Source organism: Panthera onca, chromosome B1 (assembly GCF_046562875.1).
Source record: "Panthera onca isolate mPanOnc1 chromosome B1, mPanOnc1 haplotype 2, whole genome shotgun sequence".
NCBI lineage: Eukaryota > Metazoa > Chordata > Mammalia > Carnivora > Felidae > Panthera > Panthera onca.
Genome location: NC_138342.1, coordinates 31121659 through 31143423, shown reverse-complemented (window position 1 = coordinate 31143423; position 21765 = coordinate 31121659). Strand labels below are relative to the sequence as shown.

Genomic DNA, 21765 nt, shown 5'->3' with positions numbered 1-21765 from the left:
ACTTGCAGAAAGTTTTAAATGTCATCATGGTGCTGTTATTATCCTCCAAAGAATGAAGTATAATTTATTAATGCCTCCTCCAGCCCATATTTAGATTTCCCCAGTTGTTTCAAAACCTTTTTGTAGTCGCAGGTTTTGAAAATCGAGATCTGAATACAGCCCATATATTGCATTGGGTTTGCATGCCTTTTAAATTTATTCTATAATAGCTGCCTTCTCTCAGGCAGGTCATTGGTTGGTTGAGTAGCAGGTTATTTGTCCCATAGACCAGTTTTCAAAGTGCGGGCCCTGGACAAGTGGCTTCAGCAACCCCTGGGAACGCAGTAGCAATGCTAATTCTGTTCCCAGGCCCCATCCATCCCGAGGCAGAAACTCCGAGAATGCAGCTTAGCCGTTTGCTTTAACAAGCCCTCCAGGATCTTGATGTGGGCTAGTCAACAACAGTGGTTGGTAGGAGATTTGGCCGATTGCCACCTCTTGTTGCCATTTATCTCTAATTAGCCTTCATATTTCCAATCAGCTGGCAATTAGATTTAGAACCTTGATTATAGTCAGATTCAATCTTTTTTTTTCCCCACTGATTATGCTGTGCTTTTCTGCTGCATCAACCATGAGGCTCGCAAGACCTCTGACCCAGCACGAGCAGAGTAGCACTGAGACTTCCAGAGCCTGTGTGGCGCCTGCCTGATGCCTGCTTTCCTGAATAATTGTATCAACCATTGAGAAGTGTCGTCTAGACTTACTATTTCCTTTGGGATGGTGAGATGATGTCTAGTGTCTGTCCTGCGTTTATGAATCACTTTCAGCCCTTTGTTGTTGTTGCTTACTTGGGACTATGGCCACCTCCATGGCGCAGTTACAGTTTAAAAGCAGCAGGAATCAACGTAACTCGTTGTTCGCAGATTTAAAAAAAATCATGACTTTTTGGATGACTCTTAGGACAATCCATCGCAGACCCCTGATTTGCATTTGCTCAGAAACCACTCATTAGTGAAGAAATGATAACAACGTAACAGTTTTGAATATGGTCTCTGGTTTTGAGTCAATTACAGTCTGCCTGTGTACCTGTGCACAGCCACATGTGCTGCTCAAGCAAAATGTACTTAGACCAGTGTTTGGATGCCTCAGTACTCTGTATGCCGTGATGCCAGTATCACCTGTTCCTACCTGCCTGATAAGAATTTTAAGATCTCCTGAGGTAATGCCAGAGTACTTTGGGTGAAATCATAAATATGTGACTCTTAGATCTGACTCATTTAACCTATGAGACAGAGCAACATTTCTCAAGCCTTTTTTGACAGAGACCTACAGAAAGAAACAGTTTTATATTACGACCCTGTTCTCTCCCTCTCTCTCACACCCATACTTTGGAAGTGGAACCATCTGTGTCCACCCCAGGCCTATGGAATCAGAAACGGAGAACATCTCCGGTAATCTGTTTCATCAAATAATTACATTACATGCAATGCATCCCGACGCTTTCTATTTCATTCCAGTTCTATTTTATCCCACTCTATGAAAGATTGCTGGTGGTAACCCGCTATATTAGAAACTAGATTAGAATGATTTCCTGGCCCACTCTTAGATAATAACCCACATTTAAAAAGAAAATGTGTAATCCTTTAAAGAAAAACCTCTTCTCCATAGTTCTAAACTCCTCTCCCCCAAGACTGCTTCATTCTTCTTTGGTTGTCTATTGAATAGAAGTGCCCCTGATCTCAGGCACACACAGTAAGGTGGTGCTGCTAATAAAAGAGAAAAGCAAAAAATGAATTCACAGGTGGGTGCCATTTATTCGAATGGCACCTTGTGTCCTTGAGTCACAAGGAAGGTCTTATGCCGAGGATAAAACTTTATTCATTTATTCATAAATGAACAGGAAGGCACAATGAGTGAAGGACAAGATTCTTTCCCTGGTTATAGGCCAGATGGGAAAGAAAACAAGACAGGAGACAGGAAGGGACAGCATGGTTGGGTCGGTCAGGACTCACAGACCTCAGAGAAGATTGAACTAATGAGAGGTTGACTGTGGATGAGGAAGGAAGCAGAACTTGAACCAGCCCCTGCTAGACAAAAAAAGGCCAAACTGGGGTGAGGGTGGGGAAATACCTTCTAGATGCTTGCGGCTATAAATGAGACAACTAGAAGCCTGGCAACAATAACAGCAAAGCTTTTATTTCTATCAATAAGAACAGCGATTACTATGAAGTTACGAGTTCGGTACTATTATTCTCAAGGTTGAGAAAGTCTGATGAACGTGGTCACAGAGCAAGTGTGGGACAGAATAAGGATCTGAGCTCAGGTCTACAGAACTCCCAAGTTCACAGTCCTGTCCTTGTGTTCTGTAGTATGACTGGGACAGAACTCCCATTAAGAGCCAGCACGTGGTGGGATGTAATGACATTTAAGGGATGGGTAGTTCAAGTGTGGATTGGCTGCGGAATGTGGGCCTAATTCTACAGGTCTCTGATTACTATGACTTGATCAGCTATGAGAGGTCAAATATCACTGAAAAGGAATTACTAAAGTTGGTGAATGAAATATTATTTGGTCTACTAACAGAAACGGTCTTACTGATTTCCAATCTGGTGTACATTCCTGAATGGGACTAAAGGGGCAGAGTACCACAAATTGCCCATGACCTGAAGCCAATCTCTTTTACACCACAGGTCATAACTATACCTGGGTCTGCTCCCAGGAGGGCTGCATAGACATAAACCCCATCTTGAAGTGTATGTATGAGAAAAACAAGTGGAGAGTTGCTGTTGTAGGGTGTCAAAGATCTATACATTTTAGCTTTGCCTTAGAGAGGATGTGAGCTTTGCATTGGGTCTGAAGGTGCCTCAACCTAAGGAAGGTCTTCTCCACTGGGCAAAATGGATCTGACTCCCAGGAGTTTCCTCGTGGATCAGACCCACTGAAACTCTTACAGTTGGGTAGATTGCCAGGTGCCCCAGATTCTGCAGGAGTAGACTGATGGGAGTCATTCTAGTCTCTGCTCAGATGTCACTCCCTCAGCTAAAGCTGCTCTATCCATTTGTGCTACATTAGCCTTTCAAGTACCCACTACACCTTGCCATATCATTTCTCATTGTGCCTTACGTTTTGAAAACGCCTTTATTTTCTTGTTCATTATAGTTTCTCTGTTATAAGCTCCGAGAACGCAGCATCCTTATCTGTCTTGCTCATTACCATATTCTCATGCCTAGAATAGGGTCTGGCATATAACAGAAGTTCAGGAAATCTCGGCGGGTGATTAGAAGGCAGCTCCTGAGAGTAGTGTGCTGTGGTTTTGCAGTCTTCCTAGTGCTTTTTTTCCAGTAGACTTTGTTGTTGGTGATTCCACGGAAAGATCAGGAAGAAGTCAACAGCCTAATCCTTTCTCCCAGGGGGCTAACTGACTTGGGTTGAGACCTTTTACCATCAAGAAATCCTCCTTGGGGCACCTGGGTGGCTCAGCTGGTTGAGCGTCCAACTTCAGCTCAGGTCATGATCTCATGGTTCGTGGGTTCGAGCCCCGTGTCGGGCTCTGTGCTGACAGCTTGGAGCCTAGATCCTGCTTCGGATTCTGTGTCTCCATCTCTCTCTGCCCCTCCCCTGCTCACACTCTGGCTCTCTCTCAAAAATAAACATTAAAAAAAAAAATCCTCATGGCGTTTAAAGTGGATTTGCTTATGCTGTGAAAATGGTTCATCAAAGTTAATAACCAGTAGGTTTTGCATAACAGCAGCTGACAAAAGGTAATGGTAATGGCTAATAATCTTAGACTTGGTAGGAACCTTAGGGAGAGTGTAGTTCCAACTCTTCACTTTACAGATAAGGAAACTGAATCTTTCCAAAAGTTGAAATGACATGCCAGAACCTAGGCAGCCGGATTAGCAGACAGAGCTGGGAGCAGAGCTTAGAATCTCCAATCCCGGCCTTACCTTCCTTCCACTTTACACAGAACTTCCATAACGCTTTCTTCAAATGAGAATTTAACTGATTACAATAGATGCATATTCTAGATAGGGGTGGAATACATTTCATTACTTTGAAGTAATATTGCAAAGGAAGAAAATGTCTGATTCAAAATGAGGTAACACTGGGGCGCCTGGGTGGCGCAGTCGGTTAAGCGTCCGACTTCAGCCAGGTCACGATCTCGCGGTCCGTGAGTTCGAGCCCCGCATCAGGCTCTGGGCTGATGGCTCGGAGCCTGGAGCCTGTTTCCGATTCTGTGTCTCCCTCTCTCTCTGCCCCTCCCCGGTTCATGCTCTGTCTCTCTCTGTCCCAAAAAAAAAAAAAAAAAAAAAAAAAAAGTTGAAAAAAAAAAAAAAAAATGAGCTAACATTCTTCTCTATAATACTTCCGTATTACGTCCCTGGGATTAACAGCACACAATTGAATTCAGTGCTTAAACATCTAATTATGGTAAAACCCCACGTTTCTCAATGGGGAAGTTAAAAAAAAAAAAATGCAAAGGACCTTGTTCCTGGTCTCGGGCATAGACAACCCCAGTGGAAGGCTGTGTTGTAATAGAAGTATAAAATGTGTACGGAGGTGGGTGTCCTAGGTTTTCACTAGAAGCACACCAAGGAGAAGAATTTCAACAAGCACAGAGAAGACACTGCAGATGGGGAAAAGGCAAGGGGTCTGAAGGTGGGCAGCTCGGAGAACTGCAGGTTGCCTTATGAGGCTGGAAAAAGAGGTGTGGAAGACAGTTTTTCTGGAATGGAAAACCAAGCACTCGGAGGTGGATTGTGGAGGACCTGGAGATTCCTTAAGAATTTTTTTTTTTTTTTGGATACCATGGAGTTTTTGAAGAGGGGACTAACATAATCACATCCACCTTGTAACAATCAAGTAATTATGGTATAAAATGCTGAGAAAAAGAAGCCACCACTGGAGGGACTAGTCAAGGGTCCAGGTGAGAGAAGATGAAGGTCTAAAGCAGGGCGGTGTCCAAAGTACTGGAATGGGGAGAAAGGGAGTACGTGAGCCATGCTGAGGTTCCAGCCGACAGCAAGAGCAAACTGGCAGAGGGGATCTGGGGGCAGCTGAGGCAGATTCAGGTGAATCTTTGGAGAACAGCTCTTCTTGCTGACTCAGTCTGCCAACTGGGCCCAATGGAGGAGAGAGATTCTGAGGTGGAGGGAGTTGGGCCTTCAGGGGGTTCACGGTGATCTCCCGTGTTTCTCAGCGAAGAGGGAAATGAGCTAAGTTGAAGAGGTAGGTTTTGTAACTGGTAAGTGAAAGAGCTACTAGACAAAATAAACATTATGGGCTCTTCCAGGAGACATGATCCCTAATTTAGGAAGTGGTTTACTGCTATTTACTTATATATGTGCATTTTACATGAGCGTTCTTCTCACTTGTTCTGCTTGGCAATTGTCAGCGCCTCGTACAAAAGGACTACACGATATCCATTAATGACAGCACAGGTCACTGAATCCTTAATGTTCCACTTTGCTAAATAAATCCTGTTGAAGTTCCCTTTTAAGCATAACTGTTGCAACTGTAACAACAAAAAATTTATACAGCTATCATTCCTTTAAGGAAAGGCTATCTGGCTTCTCCAAACTTCATTTCAAGAAATGCAAATTGAGATTAAAATGTATACATTTTGCATTTTGTTTATAATGCATCAGTAGTAACAATAAAAGCAAAGCATTCTAGGGGCACTTGGGTGGCTCAGTCAGTTGAGCCTCTTACTCTTGATTTCTGCTCAGGTCATGATCCTATGGTTCATGCGATCGAGCCCCCTGTCAGATTCTGTGCTGACAGTGCAGAGCCTGCTTGGGCTTCTCTTTTTCCTCTCTCTCTCTGCCCCTCCCCCACTCGTGCACGTTCTCACAATAAACACTAAAACAAAACAAAGCACTCCATCGTGGCTTCAATGGAATGGCCATCTGCCAGCCACTCCTCAAGAGAAAGTGTATAAGGCAATTAGTCACAAAGTTGAAATGAAGTGTCTGAGAATCGTTCATCAGCTTTCTAAACCTTGGCAAGAATCAAGACAACTTCTATGTGAAAAATGGCACTCCATTCTAGGTGAATTGATTGACGATGGCTAGGAATTCTGCCTCATGTGAGGAGGGAATGCATGCCATCACTCCCAACTTTCTGATTAAGGATGGGAAATTGCTCCCTACTTCAGTTTGGCTAACAGCCACAGACAGATGGAAAAAAAATCCATGCCGAATAGCAAGCCCGATACCCTAAAACACAATTCAGGAAGGCAATTTCTGTTTATTTTCCCAATGGAAGATTTGATGGGGGGGAACTGAGCTGTTCCCTCTGCACATCTTCATTTCTTAAGTTATATAGGACAGACGGAACTCATTTGGAGACTATACGAGGAATATTAGATCAGTTGGAAAGGCAAACAAATAAGGGATTTTAAAAGTAGCAATTTACCCATGGGTGTATCTGTTTAGATTCAGTCAATTTCCAAGGTTGTTGAAGCTCTCAAGTCTCAAGATCGTTGGGGGGTGAAGAGTCTACAGTCTGCATTAGCTCTTGTTACCTGCTACTTACTGATTTAGAAAATAGGGGACAAAAAGGAAAGGCTTAAAACCTCGAGTGAGGAAAACGGGGTGCTGTGGTGTTCAACTTGAGCCTGCTTCAGAATCACTTGGAGAGGTTGTTCAAACACCGGTCACTGCCCCACCCCCCACAAGTTTCTGATTCTGTAGGTCTGGGGTGGGTCCAGAGAATCTGTTTTGAAGCAACTCTCAGGTGAGAGTTGGTTGCAGCTGGTATGAGATCATACCCGAAGAAGCAGCAGTAAAGTTAGTCCTGACCGTAAGCCTGAAGACTGGACTTGACTGAAAGGCTAAAGAAATTTAACTTTATTTTGGAAAAAGAGGATGAAGAAGAAAACCAGGTCACCAACTGGAAGGACCAGATCGGAAATTGAGTTCATGTCAACAACAGACAGAATAGGAGGAAGTGGTCTAAGGGGCAAGGAGATCTATTATAAGGTTGGGTATATGGGAAATATTGGGCCACCAGAGTTACATGATGGATTCTTCAAATGAGTGACCTAAAAGGGAAACCATCATTTTAATCCAAAACTACCAACTTTAAGACTTGTAGCTCATGAAACAAGTGCATTCAAAAAGGCAAAAAAATAAAAATTATTTTAGCCAAGACATTTGGAACTAAAAAAAAAAAATAGAATTTGGCACAAGAAGTTTGTGTTGGCTGAATCCAAGTCTTTTCCTAGTGTCTTCCTAGAGCCAGATGACAGCCAGCCAGAGAGGCTTAAATAGTGAATCCATTCGCCTGAGCCCCTTATTAGCTGAAAATGTGATTGGCCCGACCTGTGAGAGAAAGTCTGCCTGAAGTTTTCTTGAGGGGTTGAGTAGGGAAATTACAGAGACTTAAACTTTTCATTGACCTTCATATGTGGACATCTTCTGCTTTGTCTTAAAATTTCAACTGACAACACAACTATTGCTGGGTAAAAAAGCCCCACAAAAACAAAAAAGACCTAGGATAAGTTTCTTTCACAATTCAGTGTTCTCAGATGTATACCTTTTCCCATGAACTTCCATGCTTGCTTTATCACATGAGGAAAGATGCGAAATTTACTGTTCCTCTTTTGGTCACAGCAGCCAGGAACCTCAGAGCTAAGTTTTCTGTTCAAGTCTGGTAGCTCCCCCGAAATGCTTTTCTGATATTGTTGCCTTTCCCTAGCTTCTTCTTTCTTAGCAAGTAATTTCTTTTTCTTTCTTTTCTTTCCTTTTTCTTTCTTCTTTCTTTCTTTCTTTCTTTCTTTCTTTCACATTAGGAAAGAAAAACTTACTGTTCTCTGAATGTAAATTCTTATCAAAACCTTCTTGGTGTCGATATGGTTACACATAATGAACTTAAAAATATATGATCCAACTTAGTCATAAATACTTATAAAATATATAAAAGTCTTTGTTTAAAAAGACCAGGCTGACCCTGCAGTAGGATATTCTTTTGGGGGCCACAGCGTTGTAATAAAAAACATAGGCTTTGAAGACCTATCTCTGGGATTTGAAATCTGTCCCTGCCCCATTGGCTGTGTGACCCTAGATATGTTGTTTAACCTTCAGGAGCCTCAGGTCTCTCATCTGTAAAATAGCCTCAGTTACAGTACCAACCACCATAGGTTCCTGCAAGGATGATTTAGTGCTTTGAATAAAGTGCTTTGAACAGTGCCCGGAGCATAGTTAAATATTTAGTAAACGTTAGCTATTTCAATTAGACACAGTGGTGATGAGATTGTGTAACTCCCTCAATTGCGGAGTTAAATGGTATCATTTCAATCACGGGTTCATGTTTCTGGGCAACAGGAGCTGTGGTTTTAATTTGGACTTAATTTGAAAGATCCGCTTCCACTCAGTGAGCGCTTATTATGAGAAATGTCTATGGCCGCGGTGTGGCGAGTGCCAAACCCACAGGCAGTGGACAGAGAGCCACAGAAAGATGCAGCTCAGCAGAGAGGGGGAGACCGTTCCCAGGGAAACAGGTTGCTAGGGGTAAGCATTTGGCAAAGGGCACCAGAGAAATGCAGTTTCTTTGAACCACGTCTAATGAAAATGCTCTGTACTTACAGTGAACCTTAAGCAAGCGAACCAGAGAATGTTAGGGAATTAGAAATAAGGGTTCTGAAATCACCCTCACTTTGGCACGGGCTACTTTATGGCAAGAACAATGTGGGCACACGAGAAGACAGTGAGGGTCTGGGTGGCACCAGAGAAAATCTGGAACTGAGCATGATAGATTTAATTCCCTGTTTCTGAGAGAACAATTTGGAACCAAATGTCCCAATTAGATGGTTAGTATATGTGGCTGTACCAAGTTATATGCCAGACAATTAAGTACTATTCTTACTTTATCATATGGGTTGTCCCCCTTCTAAGATATCTAGATATATCCTTGTGATATCTTCATAAAGTTCCGAGTTGAAAAACGCTTCCAGGTACTGGTAAACAGATGCTGACAGAATAGAATACACGGACTACTGGAGAGGAGAGTAAGGTTATGGTGTCCAGAGTGAGCAAAACAAGTTGTAAGTCTTTGCAGAGCTGTTATAAAATGTTGACTAGGGCTGTATTGATTAGGGTTCTCTAGAGAAACAGACAAACAGGGTATGTGAGTGTGTGTATCTCCATTTTTAGGAATTGGCTTATATGATGTGTGGGCTGGCACACAGTCTGAGATCTGTAGGGCAAGCTGGAGACTCAGACAGAAGTCCACATTACAGTCTGTAGGCAGAATTCCTCCTCCCCGGAGGACCTCAGTCTTTCTCTATTAAAGGCCTTCAACCCACCCAACGATATGAAGGGCAATCTGCTTTACTCAATGTGCTGATTTCAATGTAACTAAAAATACCCTCACAGTGACCTCTAGACTGGTGTTTGGCCAAATATCTGGGTTCTAGAGTCAATTTGACACACAAAATGAACCATCACAAGGTCTCTGCCTGAAACTTAGAATTTTCACTGAAACCCAAAGCAAGAGCAGTAGGCCATTGCCAACAATGTAGAAAGGAGTTGCTGGACATACCTCTGGGCTGACTGAAAAGTGGTGTTCTTGTTCCTATGACCCTTGTTTCAATCACCCACCTCCAGTCTACATAACCGAGAACAGGAGACTAGAAAGATTCTTTGGAGGAAACTGGAGTAGAGTCTTCTCTGCTTTTTTTCTATTTTCAGACTGAATGCTGCTTCCCCTATCCACATCCCCACAAAGTGAGGAAAGTTCTATCTATAGACTGGGGAGACCACATTCTCCTCTCTCAGACCTGCTGAGCTAGAGCAGCCATAAAATCCTCTCCAGTGAACATTGGGGAATGCAACACACTTAAATATTTCTTGAGAGAACCCAAGATGTGGCCCCAGAAGCTTTTGAAGATTCACAAGTATCAAGATGGGCTCCTTCCATCTAAGAGAAGTGAACACAGCCTGATGGGAGCTGCCCATGACAGCAGAGCACACACAGGGCAGCCTGGGCCCCCAGAGACTGGCAGGTGAGGGGTAGGGATGTGTGAGTTTCCCATAAACGAAGTGGAATCATAGCAAATAGCTGGGCTCTAGCCATTTTGATAAAACTTCATCCAAGAGGGCTATATGCCAAGGTGACGAAACCACGAGTAAGAGAAAATGAGGTGGACGGCAATGGTGGGAACTGGGCTGAAGTCCTAAGAGGGCAATCAGATAATGCCACTCATGTCAGTGTGGAGGTCCCACTGAAGGCTTCCTCACAGTGAGCTCCAGGGAAGAGCCATCTGGTAGACACTAGACATGAGGGAGTGCAAGACGGCAGGCAGGGTTGAAGAAGTTTTAGTTTTTGCTCCTTTTTCTCCCTTCCCCCTTCCTTCGACCTGAAGGACCCAGAAGCCATATTCTGAGCGCCACAAGGCTGGTGTGGAATGAAGGCTGAGGAGGATTGGTGTAAGAACCGACCCAGCCCCTTCTCTTTTCCCGACCTGAGAAGCTGACCCGAAGAGAAGAAAACACTAATCTAGTAGAGAAGTAGACACTTTTAGTTAGATTGACCTGGACTTTTTAGTACTCGAAAGTGAGTCTTGATAGTGTCCGGCTGAGAAAGCTTCCAGGGCAGGGAAGGAATCCTGCAAAGTGCATTTGGAGGCAGTGATGCAAGAAAATTCTCTCATGTGTCCTTAATTGTGTTCAGCCCTCTGAAGACACTGGTTGTACACTCTTAAAAAGACTCGGCCCCACCTGGGCTTAGTAGGTGCGGCCACTGTCCTGGTTTAGCACACGCTTTGGAATGCTTTCTAACCCTCCACGTGTCTGGGCACTACATCTCTGCCAACTGAGGACTAGGAGGAGGGTGAGGTCCGGGTCAAGAATGAAAGGCTCCCACGAGAGGAACATGGGCCAATTTGTACGCTGTTTCAGCTACATGAGCCAATCAGGGACAAAGTTCCCATGTGTCTCTACTGCAAACACTAACTTATAAGCTTCCTGTTCCTGTAGGGTTGGGCTAGCTTTCAGGTCGGCGAGAGAGAAGGAATTAGATGTGACTGCAGGACACATAGATTACTAGTGCCACGGCTTATCTGTAGTCCCTCTTCTCCCCCCCACCCCCCACCCTAATGTTTATTTTGAGAGAGACAGAGTATGACCAGGGGTGGGGTGGAGAGAGAGAATCTCAAGCAGGCTGCATACTATCTGCACAGAGCCTAACATGGGCTCAAAGCCACGAACTATGAGATCATGACCTGAGCTGAAGTCCAGAGTCGTTTGGTTAACTGACTGAGCCAACCAGGTGCCCCACCACTCTTTTAATTAAACGGGAGGGGTCTGCCCCTAATTGAGGAGTACTGTCAGCAAGTACTTAAATGCCTATTTATGGGGATCACTCTGTCACGGGCTGTGCTAGACCCTATTCAAAACAATAGGTTGATTTTTTTTTTTTTTTTTTTTTAGCTTATGTGAATCAATAACTTATTTATGTCCAACTTCTGTTCTGAGGCATCTGGTGTTAACAGATTTTACTATCTCCCCTGCAAAACCTTGGTCTCCTGCTCCTGCCCCTTTTGAGGCTTCTTGTTTAATCATGTGACAATAATAGACAAATGAAGAAGGAAAACCCTGGCAAAGATCTCAGAATAAAAACAAAGGCTAACCAGGGAACAGTGAGGTGAGATGATCATTTACTGCAGGACTTAGGGTGGGTTATGTTAGGGGATGAAAAGTACTAGGCAGATTAGAGAAGTAAAGACTTCCATATTCACCTGAAATGTTTCTCTTCCTCTATTTTTCTTAGAAGATGTCTAAAATAACGAATACTCTTATTTGGAGGCTTTTCTTTGTAATTGGAGGATAATTCATTTTGCAATTCTTTAATGAAGTAAGGAATTATTTTTCAAAGGTTAACCTTATATTCCCAGCCTGGGGAACAAAGGAATCAGACCAACTCAAGTAGCCCAAGGCGTGGCTTTAAGCCTTAAGGAGGAGAAAGTTGTGATAGGAGAGAGGGATGTTGGTTAAGAGGAAAACCACAGAGGTAGGACTTGATAAACCTCATGTTACATCAGGAGCTGGGAGGAGTGTAGACAGAAGGGAACTCCAGTAACTCCAAGTTCAAACAACAGAGTGCTAGCTGCTGTGCAGGGTTCAGCTTTCCAATGTATTAAAAAAAAGAGACTAAAATAGTGGTTTCTACTAAGACACTGTGGTCCATTAACGTGTCTAGGGTAGTAATAGCATCCCTTTGCATTTTTAAAATATGCCAGGGCTATCTTCTCTGGACATTTCCAAGTTGTACTGGGTTTTTATGAATTTTCTGTACTCTTAAAGTGTATTTTGAGAGAAAGTGAGAGAACGAGAGCATGTGTGGGGGGGTGGTGGGGTGTGTACCTACAAGCAGCGGAAGAGGCAGAGAGAGAAGGGGAGAGAGAATCCCAAGCAGGCTCCATGCTGTCAGCATGGAACCTGATGGGGGACTTGATCCCGTGAACCATGTGATCATGACCTGAGCTGGACACTTAACTGACTGGGCCACCCAGGTGCCCCAATTTTCTCTACTCTTTATGATGCTTAGGCATTTTTTATAACACAGAGCCCAGGAAATAATAGAGTCTTGATTAAAAATATAAAAATTACTAAAGTTCCTGGAGAACCTCTTCCAAAAATTTGCTTTGAAAAGGGTCAATTGCTTCTCTTGTAAATTCAGTAATGTTGATGGTTCTAACAGAAATGATAGGATTAAAAGGCCCAACAAAACGACACTTACCCGTGGCATGAAAGACAGTTTTTCCTGAATCCCATCTTTGAATATAATCAAGGTCAATCCCCACCCCCACATCTCCACCCTCCAGAAGGTTTCCTGCTAGCCTAAAGCCAGTCTCTGTTTGGCCTTACTGCCTGCTGCTTCCCACTTTCTGTGGCTCAGTGGTGTGGGGCCAGTGGTTCCCAGAGAGGGGAACCGAAAGACTGCCTGCTCCAGGTCTGCCACTCACTTGACCGTGACCAGAAATGATTTTATGACCGACCGAGATTGGGGCCAGCAGAATTCTGAAGCATCCACAACATTCATAAACATCTCAGTGAACGAGAGAATTCCGTGGTGCTTGGAAATTCTGTAAGGGGGAGATTCTAGAAGGGTCAGACGACTCCGACTGGTGGAGACCATGTTAAGGTGAATAAATTGCCAACCGCCGAGTCTCTCTTCATTCACAGAGAGGGTTATGGAGGACCCTGCAGAGTGCAGAGCTCTGTAGGAGCAGTGGCGAGAGCTCAAGCTGTCCAAAACTGAGACATCATCGTTCAGCGAGGCACCCTGCTGGCTACTCTCTGCCCACTTCTAATCAGGAATGCTGATAGAACTGTGCCCTCAGATATCTAGATATCTCTCACATCTATATCAATAGTTCTTAATGGGGGTGGGTAGGGATTCTGCCCCCAGGAGACACTTTTGGTTGTTACAACCTGGGGGTGGTGGTGGTGGAGGGTTGTTACCAGTATCTAATCAGGAATGGTCAAGAACGCTGCTAAACATCCTACAATATACCCGATTGACCCTTGACCTAAAATGTCAATAGAGCTGAGGTTCAGAAACCCTGATCTCAATGGTCTGGTCTAAGCTGTTCATGATTGTTTTATTATCAATCCTCTAGTCTTTATTTTTTTTATGGGAGATGATTAGGCTCGAGCCTGTGTAATGCATTCTCAGGCATGTTAAAAATGACAGACCCAAAATGGAGTTGCTTATGCTAAGCCCCGCCTCACCAAACTGACACTTACAGTTTCAGCTGTCCCAGAAATGGAATCTTAAACTGGTCAGGACTTGTCTGATCAGCATTACTTAGGGAATCTGCCTGACAGACTCCTGCCATCCCCTGAAGGAAAGCAGCCAACCTGATTTTTTGCTCACTAGACTTTCTTGCTCCTGTTTCCTTTTGCTTTAAAAGCCTTTGTTGTGTATAGCTACTTGGAGCTCCAGTCTGCTAGACTGGATGTTGCCCAATTGAATTTTATTTTTGCTCAAATAAACTCTTGACGTTTTAAAAACTTTTAACGGGCATATGGATTTAAGAGCTTGTTCTTGCCTTTATGTATTCATACTTTATCAAATGAGTATTTTTGATGAAGATAGGCACAGAACATACAGATTCTTTTAAGTTTATTGATTTTGAGAGAGAGAGAAAGAGAGCTGGGGAGGGGCAGAGGGAGAGAGAGAATCCCAGGCAGGCTCCGTAGCTGTCAGTGCAGAGCCTGATGCAGGGCTTAATGTCCTCAACTGTGAGATCCTGACCTGAGCCGAAATCAAGAGTCAGACCCTTAACTGACTGAGCCACTCAGCTGCCTCAGAACATACAGATTCTTAATTATTGTTCAAATTTGGTGAGGTGAGGTCATGTACTGTAGCTGAGGGAAGACACTGGAGCAGGAGGAAGAACTTGGGGTTGGGGGAGGTGGGGCCACATTGTTGAGGTCTTCATATTTCCACTTCCTCCTGTGGATGATAAGGATGAGCTTTAGCTCCACGTTCGGGCTCTAGCATTCTACCACTAAAAACTCCTGGTGATGATGCGGCATCTGGGTGGCTCAGTCGGTTGAGCCTCTGACTCTTGATTTCTGCTCAGGTCATGATCCGAGTCTCGCTAAGATTCTCTCTCTCTCCCCCTCTGCTCATGCGTGTGTGTGCTTTCAAAAAAACAAAAAAACAAACACCTCCTGGTGACTGAAACCTGTATACCCATTTCCCTTCTTCGTATGTCTTCATAAATATTTCTCTTTCCATCTCCCCCACCTACCAAAACACCTTCCCAAATACTCCCCTTTTCTATTAGAAAATATTTTTCTTACTCCAACTTAAGACAATTATTTGCTATTTGAAGACTTAAGTCTAAACCCCTCACTTCCTCCCCACTCAAAATTCTTCTTCTTGAAGCCTCCTCTGCCCCCCACACCACCCCCATTGCTCCGATATGTGCATATTATGTCCTATCTGCTGGCTGTGAGCACCTTTAACATATAACAAGCATGCTCGGGTTATGGTCTAACACTGTTTTCCACATCCTTTTAATTCTAAAAAAATCTGTCTTCTCTTTCCACACATCACAGAACTCTGGAATACGAGCGCTACCACATTTAATCATTGTAATTTATAGGGTGTGAAGTTTTCTTGATGATTTTCCCAAGTGCTTTCCTACTTATTAGTAAGAGACAAGGCATCACCAACACCAACAGTTTCTGAGAGAAAAGCAACAGAAAGGTGAAGCTATCTTACTGAATTCAGGGCTGTAGGTGGCAAATGACCTCAAGCTGGATGTTGTGAAACCAAAGCATCAGTAATGTAGATGGTATTAACACACAACTCTAATTTGAATTAACTCTGTAAATGAAAATTTACAGATGAATCCCACAAATGTATTGAAATATACAAATCAGTTTAAAACTTGGAAAACAAATTACACCCATTCTCCATTTTATTTCCTTCTCTTTTTCTAAAAGCCCTCCCCAAAATGAAACCTTTCCTGAACTTCTGCCAGATTCCAAGGTATCAAGGTCCTTCCTAAAGTTTCTCTACCAGTTACAAGTGTGACTTTTGGCAAGTCATTGAAACTCTCCACACTGCAGTTCTCTCACGGGCAGAACACATTTTTGATGGTTCTAAAGACTACAGGTGCCAACCCTGGCTGCACAGGGAATCACCTGAATCGCTTAAAAAAAAAATCCCGACGCCCAGGTGAGACCCCCCCAGACCAAATAAATCCATCTCTGGAGGGTAGAACAAAGCAACAGTATTTCTATTTTATGTATTTTTAAAGTTTATCGTTGAGAGAGTGTGCATGTGTAAGAGGGGGAGGGGCAAAGAGAGAGGGAGACAGAGAATCCCAAGCGGGCTCTGTGCTGACAGAGGCTTGAACGTGGGGCTTGAACCCACGAACCATGAGATCATGACCTGAGCCGAAACCAAGTGTTGGACGATCAACCAACTTGAGCCACCCAGGTGCCCCAAAGCAACGGTATTTTTAAAACTCCCCAGGTAATTCCGAATGTTCTGTCCAAGTAGGGCCAATGTTCATCCCTGACTTATGACAAACCAAATCTCTTAGATTGGTGACGTTCTGGACGTTGTTTTTTTAAAAAAATTTTTTTTTAATGTTTATTTATTATTGAAATAGAAACACAGAGTGTGAGCAGGGGAGGGGTAGAGGGAGGGGGAGACACAGAATCTGAAGCAGGCTCCAGGCTCTGAGCTGTCAGCACAGGCCTGATGTGGGGCTCAAACCCACAAACTGCAAGACCATGACCTGAGCCGAAGTCAGTCACCTAACCAACTGAGCCACCCAGGCACCCTGTCTGAACGTTTTAAAAATGGCCCATTGTCAGAAAAAGCATTTCATGTTGTGCCTAAGTACCCACATGAATATGTTTTAAGATTAACAAAATTTTGTGGAATGTGTCAAATTCTATAAAGCCATTTTCATGCACTCTGACATTTCTTATTGTATAAATTAAGCAATTAAAAAAAATTTCATGACCTGCAAATTGAAAAACACTGCCCTACCCACAGGCTAGGTCCTACAATTTAGCCACTAGATGGAACCCTCACATTTAAAGAAAGGAAAGCACAAATCCACACTCTGAACTCTGCAAAGTGAAAACAAACATCCCTATGATTGAATATTTCACATCCAGACAAAAATATATTTTGTACTAAAAGGAGCATTGCTGTTGGAAAATGAGTTATGTTAACAGGTAACACTGATGAATAATGAGACCCTGTGTGGAGTGCTTTCTGGCTGTTTTTACCCACAACCACCTGACGAGGTCAAGATTCTGTCCCTTTCCCAGTCGAGGGCACTGAGAACCAGAAAGCTTAACTAACGTGATCAGCACTCGAAAAATGGCAGCCTTTGTGTATGAGGAATGAGCAGAGGGGAGAGAAGGGTTTGAAATCTAGTCACAAAGTTACAGAGAGAAGCAGAATGTAAGTCCAAACGTGTTGGGCATCTGTGATAAAAGGTAAGGGAGTTAAGGCTGATAACATCAATACATAGGTTAAATTCGTACAAAATGGGAGCACACTGGATTCTTTCCTGGGCATCTAGGCTTCAAAGCACACACATTTCCAGAAAAGGGGAAAAAACAGCAAGCACCACAGGGGGCAGCAGAGTGGCCTGAGGCACAGGCTCAGGTTCAGGCAGCACTTAATGGTTTTATTCAAAGTGCATGGAAATCCCACTGCAGGGTTCTGGCAGGGAAAGAACTTGGTGGGATCATTCCTCTCTCTGGGCACACACCTTTTCCTCAGGCTTTTCCTGATCACCAAAGCATTCCTGTCGTCCACCCCCTCATGAGGCTTTCTTGTTCTCACTAGCCTTTAGCTTTAGCAGACATCAGGTTAAATATCTTCTTGCTGCCTCTCTTCAGGTAGAGGTGGGCTCCGTGATGGAAGATGGAAAGTGGAGAACTCAGACGTTGGGGAAAAGGGGAGTTGTTGCTTCCTGCGTCTAGAGTTTCTAACTGGGGTGACAGTTGCACAGCACAGTAAATCAGTTACTGCCACAGAATCGTGCAACGGTTAAAATGGCAAATTTAATGTTGTTTATATCTTACCACAATAAAAATAAAATCAAAATCACTAGTAACCCCAAATTGAAACCTGCAGGGTGACTTAAAAAAAATCTCGCTATCACTTATGGAGTGCTTGCATTCTGTGTATCAGGCACTTTACATGTGTTAGCTAAGTGGATCCTTGCAGCAACCCCATAAGGTAGATACTATTATTGTTCCCATTTACAGATGAGGAAACTAAGGCACAGACCGGTTTAGCAATTTGCCCAGGGTCACTCAGCGGGTCTAGAGGCAGGATTTACACTTGGATAGGTTGCTTTTAACAATTACACTGCTGCTGTATCTAATACCTAGAATAGAGTCTGGCCTGTAATCATTTAATAAATATTCACTTCAAGAGCAAATACTTCCAAACGCTTCCTTTGGTTGCTCGGTGGAGAAGAGGCGTGGAGGGGTGAAGAACTTGGCGGTGGGGGTGGTGATGGTAGGAAGTCTGTAGGTGAAAGATGTGAAGGCCCCGGAGGTACAGACAAGTGAACAGTTTACATATATTTTAAGACAGAGACAACAGGATATGCTAATGTAAACATGAAGCTGAGATCAAGATTGCACTGTCCAATATGGCAGCCATCAGCCCCATGTACCTACTGAGCACCTGAAATGTGGCTGGTAAGACATGAGGTGTCATTATGTTTACTGGAATTAAACAACTTAATTAAAAAAAAAAAGATGCAGAGGGGTGTCTGGGTGGCTCAGTCAGTTAAGCTTCCAACTCTTGACTTTGGCTCAGGTCGTGATCTTATGGTTCGTGGGTTTGACCCTGCATCGGACCCTGTGCTGGAAGTGCAGAGCCTGCTTGGGATTCTCTCTCTCTGCCTCTCCCCAGCTCCTGCTCTCTTTCTCTCTCAAAGTAAATAAACTTAAAAAAGAGAGATGCAGATAACTGATCTAATTTCAGGGTCTCTGGTGAGTGTTAATGATAATTAATCCTTCTGATGTTCAATGAAGCCATCTATTAAAAATATTTATATTAAAAAAATCAAATGAAGTGTACTGATGGGCACAGAATACATTTGGGATTCCAGAGGGTTTACTTTCCTGTGAGATGTTAACGATTTTTATATTGAGGTAGCAGTGGCAATATTTTTGATATATTGACTAGATACATTATATTATTAATAAATTTAATTGTTTTAAAATGGGATTACTAGAAAATATAAAATGACTTATGTGGCTCACATTGTATTTCTCCTGAAGGTGCCGGTTTAGGATAATGCCCTAGTTTCTTGCTTGAATAATGTAATTAATGGTGATCCATTTACTCAACTGGAAAAGATGCAGAAGGGGCTTAAGAGTGGAAATACATTATGTTCAGGACATAGAAAGTTTGCAATGTTTGCGAGATATCCAGGTGGAGATGGGGTGCCTGGGGCTTGAAGCAGAGGTCAAAGCTGGCTGGCACTGCACATTTGGATGTCACCAGCCTGTAGATAATAACACTGAGAGCCAAGTAAGAGCAGGACAGAGCCAACACGGAGAGCCGAGTGAGAGTAGGGGACCCCTTCTGGAAAGCCTGTATGTAGGAGAGCGCCCAGTAAGGACCCAGGACCAACCCCTGAGACACTTCAACATTTAGGGGTTGGGCAGAAATACCTCACTAGATATTGCAGAAATGATACCACATTTCTATGTTCAATTTTCTAGCCTAAGAAAATACCTACAAATTTGGGGCACCTGGGTGGCTCCGTAGGTTGAGCGTCTGACTTCGACTCGGGTCATGATCTCACGGTTTGTGGGTTTGAGCCCCGTGTCGAGGTTTGTGCTGACAGCTCAGAGCCTGGAGCCTGCCTCACATTCTGTCTCTCCCTCTCTCTCTACCGCCCTGCCTCCCTTGCACTCTCTCTCTCAATAAACACTAATAAAATAAAATAAAAAAATACCTACATGAAACCATAGGTTTCAATGTTAATGTCATGTACTTTTGTCTAGAATTCATGTTTTTTTTTTGTGTGTGAACAGCAGTTTATTTCAATGCACACACTAGGAGTGCTTTTCATTTTTTAGACTACATTAGTACAGTGTAGCAGCAGAAATCCTTGGAAAGCTTTCTTTATACAGAAATAACAAAACTCAGTATGATGAACAAGTGCCATAGAGAAATCTCACAAAATCCCTAAATATCCAACATCAAAGGAAGAAACTCCCTGAACTCTTGAATGACAACTGCTTTCTGGTGAGCACCTTGGTAGGGTGGTTGGTGTGCTTGTTGAGAGAGGAACACGTTTTTGGAGATTTTAAAAAACCAGTTAATCTCCAAAGCAAAGCAGTTCTTTAGAGAACTTCGTTTTAGATAACAACTAATGATCGTGCAGTTAAGAGCCCCAGCTTTGTGCTCGGGCCCATCTGAGTTCGTGAACACCCTCAGCTGAATTCCTGGCCTGCAGTGAACACTTTAGGTAAACGTTATCATTATCGTTCTTGTTCCTAAGACCGGAAATGCTTCTGCATTGCCCCCTGTTAATTCCTATCCTGTTAAGAAGATTGTATGTGTACATATGTCCTATAAAATAAATAGATCACATATATCAAAGCAGTTTATGGGTTTCCCACCCTTGTTCTGAGATACAGCGTGTGCTTTCTTGGTGGGTGTGTGCCTCCACTTGGTGTTAAGGTAGGACTTTGTGCTGCTGTTGTTTCCACGCGGAGGGACCCTCATTTCTCGCCCTCCTCCAATCATGCCTCCCAGGGTGGGGGAAGGACTCTCTGGAGGCTTTGGGGGATACAGCCGGGCATCTCTTTTTGGAATCCACCTGTTGGCAGAGATCACGTTCGGCTCTGCTCCTCTGAGCAGCTAGTGGCATGAGGACAGGGGCCCCTGAGGGAGGCCCGAGGCTGTCCGGTGGCGCGTGGAAGGTAATGATTGTGAAATCTGACAAGCCCGCCTACCTGGAAATCCCAAACGGCTAGATTCACAGGAAAGGTGAGGTTTTAAAATGATACGTGATTCCTGTGTCTGTCTCAGTCGGTTCAGAATTTAAGCATGGGTAATGGGACTGTCACTTACTTATCTCCCTAAATCCCCAGGGTCTGGTACCTTCAGCTGGGAACTTTGAGAAATCGACCAAGAGTAGAGAGGGCTTTTGTGGAGCCAAGGCACACGGCTTCAGGCCTCTAGGGTGGGCAGGGAGGGATCATGCATGTTAATGTTGGGACTTGGTATCTATATTGTGACATGCAGCTGTTTTTCAGCAGTTTTTTTTAAATCTTATTTATTTATTTACTTATTTTATTTAGAGAGAGGGAGCACAAGCGGGGTTGGGGGGCAGAGAGGAGAGACAGAATCCCAAGCAGGCTCTGCATCATCAGCACAGAGCCTGATGCAGGGCTCAAACTCACAAACTGAGACCATGACCCGAGTCGAGATCATGAGCCACCCAGGCACCCCTCACTGTTGGTTTTTAACTGGTACGGCTGAGCCAGAAGCCTTCAGGCTTTGGCAAATGTGGCTCTTGTGGGATTCCTGCAGTGGCTTAGGATGGCTTTATCTGCAGGTGAGTGGCTATTTTTGTAGGGGTAAGAAAATAATTTTATGTTGGCAGGAGTGTAGTTGCCCACCTTGAAAAGCAGTCACGATGGAGTCGAGATGGGGCAAGTGTGCAAACAGGTACAGGCCTTTTAGATATTCATGAGCTAAATGGCTTTTTGCTGTGATTTCTCAGCTGTGCCTACTGGCCGGGACTTGTAAGAGTAGAGCTAGCTGAGCTCCGTGTGCACTAAGAAGACTGGTAAGTTCTAGCTTTAAATTATTAGTGTCAGGCCCAGGGAGGCGGCATTATTCTGGCGGTCTCAGAATCCATGAACTACATTCAGGACCCAAAGAGGGAATTAGTATGGCTAATGTCTGGTGATTATGCGCTTGCCAAAGGCTCTCAAAGGTCACCTGTGAAAGGCAGTATATTCAGAATAAACAGAACATGCCATCTTCTTGGGTTGAAGTAGAGAACTCAATATTACTGCAGACACAGAGTCCCATCACCAGGAATCAGGGAATGCAGGAAGAACTCAAGTGCTTTGGAAAATGTGCTCCAGGTTGACAATCCCTCCAGGATCAATGGAAGATTGAAAAAATAAGACCAGCTGATTAAAGGATGAAGGACAAAAAGATTTTCTTGAAGGAAAGTCTGACATCTAAAACTAAATAGGTATGAAAATCTTTGAAGGCCTAAAAAGACAGCTCTCAAACATGAGATGG

The 21765-nt window shown here is 43.6% G+C and overlaps 1 protein-coding gene across 1 annotated transcript in view; it reads right to left on the bottom strand.

The window, feature by feature from the left end:
* The window catches only part of NWD2 (NACHT and WD repeat domain containing 2), a 185696-nt gene that overhangs the window by 39799 nt on the left and 124132 nt on the right, over window positions 1-21765 (bottom strand). The gene's annotated exons all lie outside the window — the stretch shown is intronic.